We start from the raw sequence: 14748 nt of genomic DNA, 5'->3' as shown, positions 1-14748 counted from the left end.
TAGTCTTGGCAGCATTGAATGTGATCGCCCATTTTTGTCCCCATTCCACTACAGATTGGAGGTCTTCCTCTAGTGTTTCTGCCATTTCCTTAGATATGTCGTATTCCAAAAATTACATAAATTAATCAAGTAGTGGGCGAACCTGAATGAGCTTTCCTTCCTGCCGTAAAATTCTTATCATCGATAACAGACTTAACTTTCATATTCGCAAGAAAATTTTTTTTTTTTAAGTTTATTTAATGACTTTTAACGTGGGTGGGGTGGGGTGGGGGGTCACTTTTAAATTATAACATTCTATTAAACTTTTCAGTCAATGTGCGCTGCTTGTCCAACCGAATACCTACGTTTATAATGTTGACTTTTTAAGGATATTTAGGGGTAATTCAGCCCGCTACAAATGAATATCGCCTTTAAATTTTTCGTCAACACATAGTTTTTTTAGTATTAATGTATTCAGTGTGCAATGTTATTTTCTAGTGTTTTGAATTGTCCTCCATGTTCCTTAATGAAAGGAAGCATATGGAGCATGTGCAAATGCTGTTCAAGTTTTGCAGCAGACGACAAGTGAACTAGTTTTGCAGCAGACGACAAGTGCACTAGTTTTGCAGCAGACGACAAGTGCACTAGTTTTGCAGCAGACGACAAGTGAACTAGTTTTGCAGCAGACGACAAGTGCACTAGTTTTGCAGCAGACGACAAGTGCACTAGTTTTGCAGCAGACGACAAGTGCACTAGTTTTGCAGCAGACGACAAGTGCACTAGTTTTGCAGCAGACGACAAGTGCACTAGTTTTGCAGCAGACGACAAGTGAACTAGTTTTGCAGCAGACGACAAGTGCACTAGTTTTGCAGCAGACGACAAGTGCACTAGTTTTGCAGCAGACGACAAGTGAACTAGTTTTGCAGCAGACGACAAGTGCACTAGTTTTGCAGCAGACGAGAAGTGCACTAGTTTTGCAGCAGACGACAAGTGCACTAGTTTTGCAGCAGACGACAAGTGCACTAGTTTTGCAGCAGACGACAAGTGCACTAGTTTTGCAGCAGACGACAAGTGCACTAGTTTTGCAGCAGACGACAAGTGCACTATTCTTACTGAATACCTGTAATTGAAGAAAGTCCCCTTAAAAAGAATTCAACCAGTTTGCTCTTAAAAATTTTTTTTTTTAATAAAGAAGACTTACCTGTAAAGAATTGCCGCATCTTAAGAACAGCTTTCGCAATAAACATCCCCCCTTCCCATGTTAAGAACAGCTTTCGCAATAAACATCCCCCCACTTCCCATGTTAAGAATGGCTTTCGCAATAAACATCCCCCCTTCCCATGTTAAGAACGGTTTTCGCAATAAACATCCCCCCTTCCCATGTTAAAAACGGCTTTCGCAATAAACATCCCCCCTTCCCATTTTAAGAACGGCTTTCGCAATAAACATCCCCCCTCCCATGTTAAGAATGGCTTTCACAATAAACATCCCCCCTTCCCATGTTAAGAACGGCTTTCGCAATAAATGTGATTAAAAAGTAGTACAAACCTGACCTTGTACAACATCCCGTCCATTTCAGAAAAGGGATAAAGAAAGAAAAAATATGGTTGCTCCTGCTATTTATGGACTGGTGGTCATGTGAGGGTTTTTTTTTTTTTACATGGAAGTCACCACTTATCAAGGCCCGGAAGCCACTCGGGGATAAGGGTTATTGTGTGTACAGTAATCAATGGGATAGTACTGTAGTAATCGTTAGTATTGCAGATTTGATAAAGTGTCTTACTTAAGGGGGCGGTTCATCAGGAATGTAGGAGGTAATGAGAGTTGGGGAAATATGCAAATTAGATGTATTCGGTTTTTTAAATAAAAAGCCTTTGTGTCAGAGAGAGAGGGGGGGTCTCTTTGGCAGAAGTAAGTTCTGACAGATGTGTGCTGGGGTTTGATTGTGAGAAGGAGAGAATAACAGTTGGGAATTCTTTCTTTCAACTTTACTTTCTAATGATGCCAACATATTTAACTTTCTAATGATACCAACATATTTAACTTTTTAATGATACCAACATATTTAACTTTCTAATGATACCAACATATTAAACTTTCTAATGATACCAACATATTTAACTTTCTAATGATACCAACATATTAAACTTTCTAATGATACCAACATATTTAACTTTCTAATGATACCAACATATTTAACTTTTTAATGATACCAACATATTTAACTTTCTAATGATACCAACATATTTAACTTTCTAATGATACCAACATATTTAACTTTCTAATGATACCAACATATTTAACTTTCTAATGATACCAACATATTTAACTTTTTAATGATACCAACATATTTAACTTTCTAATGATACCAACATATTTAACTTTCTAATGATACCAACATATTTAACTTTCTAATGATACCAACATATTTAACTTTTTAATGATACCAACATATTTAACTTTTTAATGATACCAACATATTTAACTTTCTAATGATACCAACATATTTAACTTTCTAATGATACCAACATATTTAACTTTTTAATGATACCAACATATTTAACTTTCTAATGATACCAACATATTTAACTTTCTAATGATACCAACATATTTAACTTTCTAATGATACCAACATATTTAACTTTTTAATGATGCCAACATATTTAACTTTCTAATGATACCAACATATTTAACTTTCTAATGATACCAACATATTTAACTTTCTAATGATACCAACATATTTAACTTTCTAATGATACCAACATATTTAACTTTCTAATGATACCAACATATTTAACTTTCTAATGATACCAACATATTTAACTTTCTAATGATACCAACATATTTAACTTTCTAATGATACCAACATATTTAACTTTCTAATGATACCAACATATTTAACTTTCTAATGATACCAACATATTTAACTTTCTCATGATACCAACATATTTAACTTTCTCATGATACCAACATATTTAACTTTCTAATGATACCAACATATTTAACTTTCTAATGATACCAACATATTTAACTTTTTAATGATACCAACATATTTAACTTTCTAATGATACCAACATATTTAACTTTTTAATGATACCAACATATTTAACTTTTTAATGATACCAACATATTTAACTTTCTAATGATACCAACATATTTAACTTTCTAATGATACCAACATATTTAACTTTCTAATGATACCAACATATTTAACTTTCTAATGATACCAACATATTTAACTTTCTAATGATACCAACATATTTAACTTTCTAATGATACCAACATATTTAACTTTTTAATGATACCAACATATTTAACTTTTTAATGATACCAACATATTTAACTTTCTAATGATACCAACATATTTAACTTTCTAATGATACCAACATATTTAACTTTTTAATGATACCAACATATTTAACTTTTTAATGATACCAACATATTTAACTTTCTAATGATACCAACATATTTAACTTTCTAATGATACCAACATATTTAACTTTCTAATGATACCAACATATTTAACTTTTTAATGATACCAACATATTTAACTTTCTAATGATACCAACATATTTAACTTTCTAATGATACCAACATATTTAACTTTTTAATGATACCAACATATTTAACTTTCTAATGATACCAACATATTTAACTTTCTAATGATACCAACATATTTAACTTTCTCATGATACCAACATATTTAACTTTCTAATGATACCAACATATTTAACTTTCTAATGATACCAACATATTTAACTTTCTAATGATACCAACATATTTAACTTTTTAATGATACCAACATATTTAACTTTCTAATGATACCAACATATTTAACTTTCTAATGATACCAACATATTTAACTTTTTAATGATACCAACATATTTAACTTTCTAATGATACCAACATATTTAACTTTGTAATGATACCAACATATTTAACTTTCTAATGATACCAACATATTTAACTTTCTAATGATACCAACATATTTAACTTTCTAATGATACCAACATATTTAACTTTCTAATGATACCAACATATTTAACTTTTTAATGATACCAACATATTTAACTTTCTAATGATACCAACATATTTAACTTTTTAATGATACCAACATATTTAACTTTTTAATGATACCAACATATTTAACTTTTTAATGATACCAACATATTTAACTTTCTAATGATACCAACATATTTAACTTTCTAATGATACCAACATATTTAACTTTCTAATGATACCAACATATTTAACTTTCTAATGATACCAACATATTTAACTTTCTAATGATACCAACATATTAAACTTTTTAATGATACCAACATATTTAACTTTTTAATGATACCAACATATTTAACTTTTTAATGATACCAACATATTTAACTTTTTAATGATACCAACATATTTAACTTTCTAATGATACCAACATATTTAACTTTCTAATGATACCAACATATTTAACTTTTTAATGATACCAACATATTTAACTTTCTCATGATACCAACATCGTAGATTTACTGGTAAATGCTTTAGATGTCAGAGACCCCACCTGATGAAAGACTGTAAGGAGCAACAACCAGATATTACAGTACTGAATAGGCTTATTGTGGTACTGGGCCTGAATGTGATAAAACGATTGCTAAAGGCCAGGTGAAGTTTGGCAATCAGAGTGTACCAAGAATGATAAGAAGTGCAACCAGGAGCAATGCCATCCAACCATCAAAACCCAATGGCCATGTCTGATTGAAAATGAGGACTTTCGGGCTTACTTTGATGGTGATAAATGGATGGTAGAGTGGCACTGAACCACAGAACCACCTGTGTTGACAAATCGGTTTAACTGCTACAAAAGCATGCTAACAGGAGATGTATATATATATATATATATATAGGGTCGCAGTTTGAGAAGGACGTTGAGAAGTGGATAGATAAAGAAATATTAATACCATGGTCAGGGAAGGTCAAAGGAATTTTGATTTCCTGATATTAACAGTGAGTCTGAAGCGGTCGTAGGCTGCATAAAGTTGTTTATGGATCTTTGAAGTGGCTAACGGCTGTGTTGTCTTCTGCATATTGGAACTCTGTGATGTGTTGGAAGTTCACAAGATTTTGTGATTTTACTCTTTTGTTTATAATTAACAAAAATAGAAACTGAATGAGTTATATTTTGACGCTTTGACATTTGTAAGGGATTTCTGTATCCTGTACCGACAAAGCCACAATTCGCCCATGCATGGAATATTGTTATCACGTCAGATCTGGTATCACTAGCCCTACCTCCTCTTAGACAAGGTTCAAAAAAGATCCACACTGTCTACCAATCTCCAGCTCCTGTCCTATCACTGTAATGTTGCATCCCTGTGTTTGTTTTATGAATACGTTAATGGAATGTGCTCCAATGAACTTTCTGCTCTGGTGGTCCCTCAGCATAAATACATCTAACAAACCCAATAATCAGCAAAATCCCACCCCTTTACTGTAGAGATTCCCAAATGCAGGAAAGAAACAAAAATCCCATGCCAGTGCTTAATCGCTCTCGACTTTCACATGTCCAATGGACACTTTGCTTCTCTTCCGATCACGCGAGTATTTTTCTCTCTTTTTCTTGCGATGCAAGCTCGTTCACACTTACCAACTTGCTTACATCTTCCCTCATCGATTATTTAATCCATGAAGGAAGATGTACGCAAGTTAGTAAGTGTGAACGATCTTGCATAGATCTCATTCAAAATTCTGTACAAATTCCTGCCTTTGAGAATACTGGGTCTGTGTAGTTCTAGGAGGTCCACCCTCCCAAGCTTTGCCTCCTCTGTTTGAAAAGAAGTTAGCGTATTGCTAATCGCCTGAGGCGCTTCTGCTGAAGAATGCCGACTAGACTGCACAGGCATCTTCTGCAGAGCCAGAGTGCTTCCCTCTTCACTGACTTTTAGCAATGTAGAATTAGTGATGAGGTGTTAACCTTTCTTATCGATGTTCGTTCCCTTAGGCGTCATTATTGTCTTCTTCGTTCTTGCCTATTTGGAATGACGGTGGTAAAAAAAATGGTAATAATTTATTAAAAAAAAACACTAAAAGCGGTATAATTAAAAAAAAAAAAAAAGTAAAAGCGAAACGAAAATGGAAATAAAACGATTTCCAACCAACGCCGAGCAGATACAGATACTTTTATATAACACAAAGTGACAGCTTATCTTGTTGCGTGTTTATAGGCAGAGAGACTAAGATGTTGTGGACATGGTAAGCAAAACTCGGAATGCAGATCTCACCTGATCTAGGAAATGTCAGTGGGTATGAAAAGTTGACCTACTTCATTCATGAAGGTCATAAAAGGTCAAAAATAAGGTCAAAGAAGCCATGCAGCACTTCAGATTGGATGTCTTAAAAGGTAGGAGAAGGGTCAAAATCGTTATACTTATGATTAATCCTCACTATAATAAAGACCAATGTGTTCCTCTCTCTCTCTCTTTCTGTCTGTCTCTCTCTCTCTCTCTCTCTCTCTCTCATATATATATATTATTATATAAAAAGAAGATTGTGTGTGAGTTCGTTCCCTATTGACTCGAAAACGGCTGGGCCAATTTTTATGAAATTTCACACAAAGGTACTTTATCTGCCTGACAGTGTTCTTAGATAGCTTTTGTATCGAAATGTCTTCGATAAGTATCGATAATCGAAATAATCCAATAAAAAAAGGAACAGACGATTTTGACGAAAGTTAACACCTTACACAGCCTAACATCAAAAATGCATTTGAGAAGTTTTATTACCACACAAGCCGAAAGACCTGACATAAAATCAACAGTAGGTTCTTAGATATGACAGGGAGGCAGTCAAAATGAATGCTCTTGTTTAAAGCACAACTACACCAAGATACTTGACTTTTTTATTTTAAACTTAAATTCAAGCCATTATCACTGCACAAGCAGAAAGGCCAGGAATATAAAATCAACAGTACGTTTTTGATATGACAGGGGTGCGTTCAAAATGAATGTTTCTGTTTAAAACAGAATTGAACCATGACACTTGACTTTTGCATTTTAAGCTTTAATGTAAGCCATTATATACATAAAAATAATTTTATAAAGTCAACAGTAGGTTCTCTGCAGTGAGATGTAGACTACAATGTATTGTGGACTAAGACACTGCAGGGAGGCATGTGAAGCTTCCTCCTGGTGCACTGCGATGGGTCCCCAACTAGAGCAGGCAATCAATCAATTTGATTAAAAAATGAGTGATTTCACTGATTTCGATGACAATAAAAATATGGGAGTGTGAAGCATTCATTTATCACCATTCAATCCCGGGTAACATTGCATCTCCTTGCTAGTTAACACACACACACACACACACACACACACACACACACACACACACACACACACACACAGCAAAATCCGAAAGCAAGAATTTGGTGCCTGAAACTCTATCACTGAGCTAATCCCTGCTAGTAATAAATGTATTGCCTTTTTGTTGATGGCATTTATTTATTTTGCCTGTAATACTTTTGAACAGACAGCATTACCTAAATGCTAATTGGGAATAATTTTCTATTACCAGTGTGATACCCCCAAGTGGAGAGCGACGTATATATATTTTAAAAATAGAATCATGCTTGCAAAAATTGAATGTGCATATGCAAAAACAAACATGGTAACCAGTGGAAACAATAGAGGATGCATTGGATAATAAAGGCCTTAATATTATAAAACCTACTTATTGGCAACAATTTTAAACTTGATATTCGTTCAAAACAGAGCCGCCTACCCCTAAAAATCAACTTTTAAAAAATAAATCTGTAGGTCAAGTGAAACCATAGTCAGATAGATAAGGAAGCATTTGCAATAATGTGGGGGAAAAAATTCACAATATAGGTATCGCTTTAACTTGATTGCAGATCATAAACCTCATTAGCATTTTTGGATTCAAGAAACATATCCCAGTCTGCAAATTAACCGCCTGCAAAGCTAGACTACTATGTTGCTAGATTATGATTTCTTCCTCAGATATTGTTCATCTGCTACAATCAGACATGCAGATGCTTTATCCAGACTTATGGATAAGAAAACCAAAGTCAAAGAGAATTTCATCATTTCATTATTATCCGTGGAACGTGTGGTTAAATTAGTCAAGTCTCAATCGTTAGATTTGACACACTGCTGCCAAAATTCCTTTGTCCAAAAACTCAACTCTCGGCTATTACTCTCTCAACTTCAAAAGCACTTCTGCTGATTGAATTACTTCTTCAAAATCCAACTCCAAAATGAACACCCTCTCTGAAAAATCAGGCCTCTTTTATCTGCAACCAGGAGCATCTCATTTGCATATCAGGTGGTAACATTGTAGGTATAAAAAGAGATAAGGCAGCCATTTTTATTTCTTTTTTTCTTCATTTTTAGTCCGCCAAGATTTGTACAAGTTGCACAAGGCAGGTTTGTAACAACTTTTTAAACATTTCAGACCACAGAACTAGAAATTAGGGTGTTAAGCAATGTAATTCAGAATGTTTTAAGTGGTGGCCATTGTTGTACACACAAGCGACTGCATATTTTTGCTTAATACCAGGAAAAATACTTAATTGCAGAGAATTTGAATGTGATATTTATTTTCAGCACATGTGAAAACCAATAGAAAAGGTAGATTTTGATGTAGGTTTACCAGGACACAATAAACACCACTTCTAAAAAAAAATAATATACCCCCCACCCCCACCAATGGTGGGTGCTCATTTTACATTCAATTATCATAGAAAAGTGATCCCTCACTTTTTAGAACAAAAAGGTGCGACCTTAAGGGCAAATGTCAGATAGCTCACTACACAATTTAGGTCATTACCTTTCCAGTGAGCCTTCATTTGTTAAATTCTGATCAATAGTCACAAAGATTTCGAACATAAAATTGCCAAAGAAGTGGTATATCTGTATATGGATATATCTATACTTGTTGCCAAATTGAATATTGAAACACTCATATCTTTGGTTCTATGGGACGAAACTACACGAAAATTTGCAGGTTTTTTGAAGATTACAATACTATTCTATGGTTAAAATTTTTATGACAATTAGTAAATAGAACCTATATTTTCAAACAAATAAAATATGCCCAAATTTGCCTACATTTGCTGCTGGTTTTGCTGCTTTGGTTGTCTTCCCTACATTTGTCGGTTTTGCTGCTTCGGTTGTCTCCCCTGTGGCCAAGAAAAATGCGTAAAGAAAATAAAAAGACAAAGCTCTATCTACATCAGTGTGAATATCGTGATCACACAGTGATGACAGTCCAACAAAGTATTGTGAGATACTGCTGGGTCCTTCTGGGTAAGTGATAATGATGCTTCAGCCCCAAAAACCATATTTGAATCCAGAATCATCATCTGATGAAGGCTTTGTTGAAAGTAATGCTTTGTAGAAACGTTTTTATATTTATATATATTTCTTATTTGATAATAATCATTCATTTTTTTGTGTATACGTTTCCCGCTATTTCTCTCTTACTACCTCCCTCTTTCTGTTCTCTCTGACTTCACCTTTTCCTTTCCTCACTACTTCTCTTATCAATCACCTTTTAATTGCATCATGATGTCACAAAGGATCTATTCCTTCCACTCTATGTTCCATAACACTTTTTATGACGTCATCTATTGGGAATGTTTGTTTTTTTTTGCAAAATGAATGAACGTTAACAAAAAAAATGACGTCATCATTTTGTGACATTGTGAAAAATGAGAGCAAGAAAACAAAACTCACAGAAGTTTTAGATTTTTTTTTTACATAGGCATCATCACTTATCAAGGCCAAGAGGCCACTCGAGGATAAGGGTTAAAGTGTGTACAGTAGAAATTGGACAGTATAGTAATCATTAGTAATGGAAATTCGGTAAATTTAACAAGTGGAAGGCTCATCAAGAACTTGTTTACATTAGACTTGAAGACAGCCATATTGTAGTCAGCTGGAAAGCAGAAAAACGGAAGACAATTCCATAGGCATGCAGTTCTAAGAAAGAAGCTTTGTTCATGGAATCTATGTCTAGGTTTAGGCACAGATAACGAGTGGGGGGAATTATTGATAGTGTTTTCAGCTAGACGGGTGTTTCTTGTAAAAGTTTGGCGAGAGGTGACCATAGACTGAAGCTCAGTTGAACACTTTCCATGAAAATAACGATACAGCAGAGACAAACTTGCAACATCTCTTCTGTGAGACAGACGTTGCAGGGAAGAGAAAAGGATATCTCCTATGAGACTACGAAGTATATTTTGAACTCTATCAAGGCAGGACAAGAACTTTCTAGTAGCTCCTGCCCACATGTGGCAACAGTATTCTATTCTTGGACGTACCTGGCTCTTATATAGATAGAGAATTGCATCAGCAGTGAGATATCTACTGGATCGATAGAAGGATCCCACCATTTTTCGAGCGGCCTTGGCAACAGATTTGATGTACCTGTTCCATTTAAGATCAGGGGTAAAGGTCAAGCCCAGAAGCTTGTCAAAAATTTAGGCCTCCTGCAGACGAAATCCATTCATTTCAACTGATGCCAGATGGGGATCAGAGCGTTGATGATGTAAAGAGAGAAGCTTGGTTTTAGATGCATTAAAAGGTAACCAGTCACTCCTTTACCCATTGTACAACGTGCTCAAGATCAGAGGAGAGAGAATTGGAGAGAACTTGTTCGTTTACTGTCTTAGATGTGCTACCTTAGATGTTAGTGTCATCAGCATAAATGTCTACAAATGATGTAAGGATGTGATGTGGAAGATCATTAATGTAGATCAGGAGAAGAGTTGGGCCCAGGATGGACCCCTTAGGGACCCCAGCATTAATACTGTGAGCTTCTGATTTTTGCCCATCAACTACTACTCTTATGAACCTATCAGAGAGAAATGATTTAATAATTGAGAAGACATTTCCAGCTATACCATAGCTGGAGATCTTGTGAAGTAAACCTTTATGCCATACCCTATCAAAGGCCTTTGATATGTCAAGAGCAATTGCCCTAGAAAGGTTGCCTCCGTCAAGAGATTCGCTAATTCTATGAGATATAACTGTAAGCACATCTGCTGTAGATATAGCAGAATGAAAACCATATTGCGTGTCTCTAAGAAGGTTATTTTTGCTCAGATGGTTGATTACTTCTCTATTTTACACAGATTCCAGCAACTTACTCATGACACACAGGAGACTTATTGGCCTGTACTGTGAGGGAGATGAGTGATCACCTGAATTCTTAAATACAGGGCATACTGATGAGATTTTCCAGGGTGATGGGAAGCAATTCTCCTTAAGACAACGTTTAGACAGTTTCATAAGTATGGGCACTAGTTCTGGTTGAAGTTTTTTGAGTACTATAATTGGAATACCGTCAGGGCCGGTTGCTTTACTGGAATCGAGGTTTTTGATTAGCTTGGCAACATCAAGTACAGATATATGTATATCACATAGCGTGTTTTCTGATACAGGAGGAAATATTGGAGGTTGGCAGCCTTGGTTGCAAAGGGTAGAATTAGCTTCAAAGTTCTTAGCAAAGAGTTTGGCTTTGTCTGATGCTGACGAGATTACCTCAGGTCCATTGAAATACATACAACTCTCTTGCATTCTTTATTACTTTCTTACAATGGTTGCTGGCAGTCCTGAAAGCGGCTTTAGTTTCCATACATCTATTACGTTGGAAGCAGTGGAAAAAGTGATTTCTGTGCGCAATGGCAGCAGCACATTCTGGAGAGAACTATAGGTGGCTGTTAGGTTTTTACTGGAACTTTTCAAGGGTATGAAACGGTCTTTACCTACAATTAACCATTCCGTCAGGTCTGATACTATAGAGGACACATCCTTTTTAAACATGGAAAGCAGAAGTAGATCTAATATAAATGTACGGAAGCTATTCCAGTCAGCCATAGTGTATTGATATACTGTACGATGGAGAGGTACGTCTGGGGACTTATTACATTTCATTTTTATCTTAATTGATACAACAGAGTGGTTGGAAGATCCAAGAGGAGACAGAACAGAAACTGAACATAGTTCAGGTCAAGTTGTGAGAAAAAGGTCTAGTAGACTTGCATACTGGCCGTCATTGTCGGGCATACGGGTGGGTTCAAGAACAATCTGAGTGAGGTCATAAGCAATGGAGAAATTATGACAGAACCTCCCCTCATCATCGGTCTTGTTTGAGTGGGCCAACCATTCCACACTGTGAATATTGAAGTCTCCACATATGTGAATGTTAGCTGAAGGATAAGCAGATAGGACGTGGTCAATTTTCTCAGATATGTTTTTAAAGATAGTAACTCTGCTGTTGTGGGGGGGGCGACAGAGAGTAAATATAAATGCAGTAGTGTGAACTAGTGCAACCCAGAAGCACATATAGGGTAAATTAGGATCTTCTCGATTTTGGCAATCTTGGAGGTCAGATTTAGAAGTTAAGTTAGTGTATCCTTTAATCATAAACTCACCTAGGGAAATAGCCTGTCCAATGCCAGTTTCGCTTAAAAATAAAAGGTCAGGTTTAGTCTCCTGTAATTGGGTTTCAACCTCTGGAATGTTAGAACGTAGACGCCTGATGTTGGAGAAGGAGACATGGTAGTGGGGGTCTGCGTTGGAAGTTGGAGATCCGGGTTTAATCGTGTATTTTTTCTTGAAACTTGTCATGATGGAATTTTGGAATTTGTGGACTAGGTCGTCAGACTTGCTTAGAGCAGGACAGAGAGGGGAAACTAAGAGAGAGAAAAAGAAACAAAGAAATTTTTTTTTTTGTAGGACATGATAAGGTAAAGCCGTAACAATTACCCACTAGTATGGCATCGAGAGGTCCCACCAGAAGCTACTGCATGGTCCAGAATCCATTCACCAAATGGCAATACAGCAGCCCCAGTACTTTGTACCTGCTGATAGGACAGCCTCCTTAGTGGTTAATCCAAGGTTCGGGTCCCTGACTATCATGCAGATAACATCAGCCCAGATAAAACGTTTACGTCCAGCACCTTTACTAGTGACATGGCTACAAGAATAGACATAGAAACAGAAAATTTCCGTCACCTCTGCCAACTGTTCGCGCAAAATACTGCCAACCTAGATTTTATTATGGAACCCCTACCTAAGCAGCAGTAATAACAGAGAAGAAAAAAATCTCTGCAAAATAGTTGATATTTATTGTTTAAAATACTTAATACTGATTGGTCAATTCCACTAAAATCTTTATAGTTTGCCCATAACAAACTTCAGCCAATCAAAAAGAATTGTGCTAGGAGCCGAGCACCTTCTAACAGCAGCTAAATAACAAGAACTCAAGTAGTTAGACTCAACTCTTGTCAGTTGCAACATTACTACACAGACTGCAAGTGAATCATACCTAGCCATAACTGTTTGACTATTGGCATCTCGGCAAACACTAAAAGACAATTATTGATTTGTAATACTATCGACATTAAGTTTCAAAGTCAATGTTTTCTTTGTTTGATTTTATTTTTAGACTTGTGAACCCATGCACGCCTTGCCAACATCTGCGAATGCATAAGAGATAATGACAAAGAAGATGAAAGATGTATTATTCAATAAAATTCTGTTGATCAAATGGGATCAGTAACAACTATAAATCAAGTGGGTCAATTCATATATCATAACATTGCTAATACAATAATCAATAAAAATAAAAATCAGAATAATAATTGCAGGAATCATCCATCATTGTGCAGATTGTTGTTGATGATCAACAATAAGTTTTGGAATATTTGGTTCTATAGTTGATAAAAAAAAAGTTTCAGATCACCACGTTTCACTACATTCATTCAGTTTCGATTCCAAGAACCCATTAGATAGATGAGATAAACTCATTAAAAACGTGAATCAGAAATCAATCAGATTTAGGAAACACTTAAGAAGTTTTGTCAAAATTACGATGTGATTCTTGAATTATTTTTTCCAATTAAAATGTGATGCAATCAATTTCCACATGAATTGTGAATCTCAAATAAAATGGTTGAGAAACACCTGGTAATGTTATGAAGCTCTCAGTCTTCTATCCCCCCCCCCCACTAAAGGATCTCAGGAACCCCCTATATAAATTTGTCCATCGCCCACTTGAGAACTCGTTAGGGGGGGGGCAGGTATGGGCCCATTGAGAAACCCTGATCTAGACTCCATCAACTCTTTTCTTGTGCTTGTTCCAACATCGTAAAGTTGATATAATTACATATAGATGCTAGATATTAGGCATGTGAACTCGCTAGTATATATAATGGTTAGCTGAGAATAACAAGAAATAAAAGGTCAAACGGGGGTCAATTTGCTGAACTCGAGGTATAGATTGCTAGACTGTGGTAATTAATATAAAAACAGACATGACGTCAGATGACACAAATAGAGAGACAGCAGTTCATATAGAAATATGCAATGATCAGATATGAAAAATAAAATGGTATGAAAAAATAGGATTAAACAATGATTATCAATATCACTTCCTTTCATTACTGGTCAGTGATTCAAAATGAAGATCAAGTCGAGTAAATCTCCTCTGTCTTCCATTATCTTAGTTCTTTTGAAAGTAGAAATAAGCTTTTATTTCAGAATGGAAATCCTCAGTCAAACAGTGTCACACTAACAATCTGGATGCACAAGTTTGAATCAAATTTGTTCCACATAAACACTTACAGTTAGGGATGTTGAATCATTTCCTTCTCCTCAGCGAATTTTTATCTCATTATTATCTGTACCCATTAGGCAGAGCTCTACAGACAAATTTATCTTTAATTGACCTTTGATAACTAAACATTTTCATTTACTA

Source organism: Euprymna scolopes, chromosome 15 (assembly GCF_053919585.1).
Source record: "Euprymna scolopes isolate OS-2025 chromosome 15, ASM5391958v1, whole genome shotgun sequence".
Lineage (NCBI taxonomy): Eukaryota > Metazoa > Mollusca > Cephalopoda > Sepiida > Sepiolidae > Euprymna > Euprymna scolopes.
Note: the sequence above shows the minus strand (reverse complement) of the source record.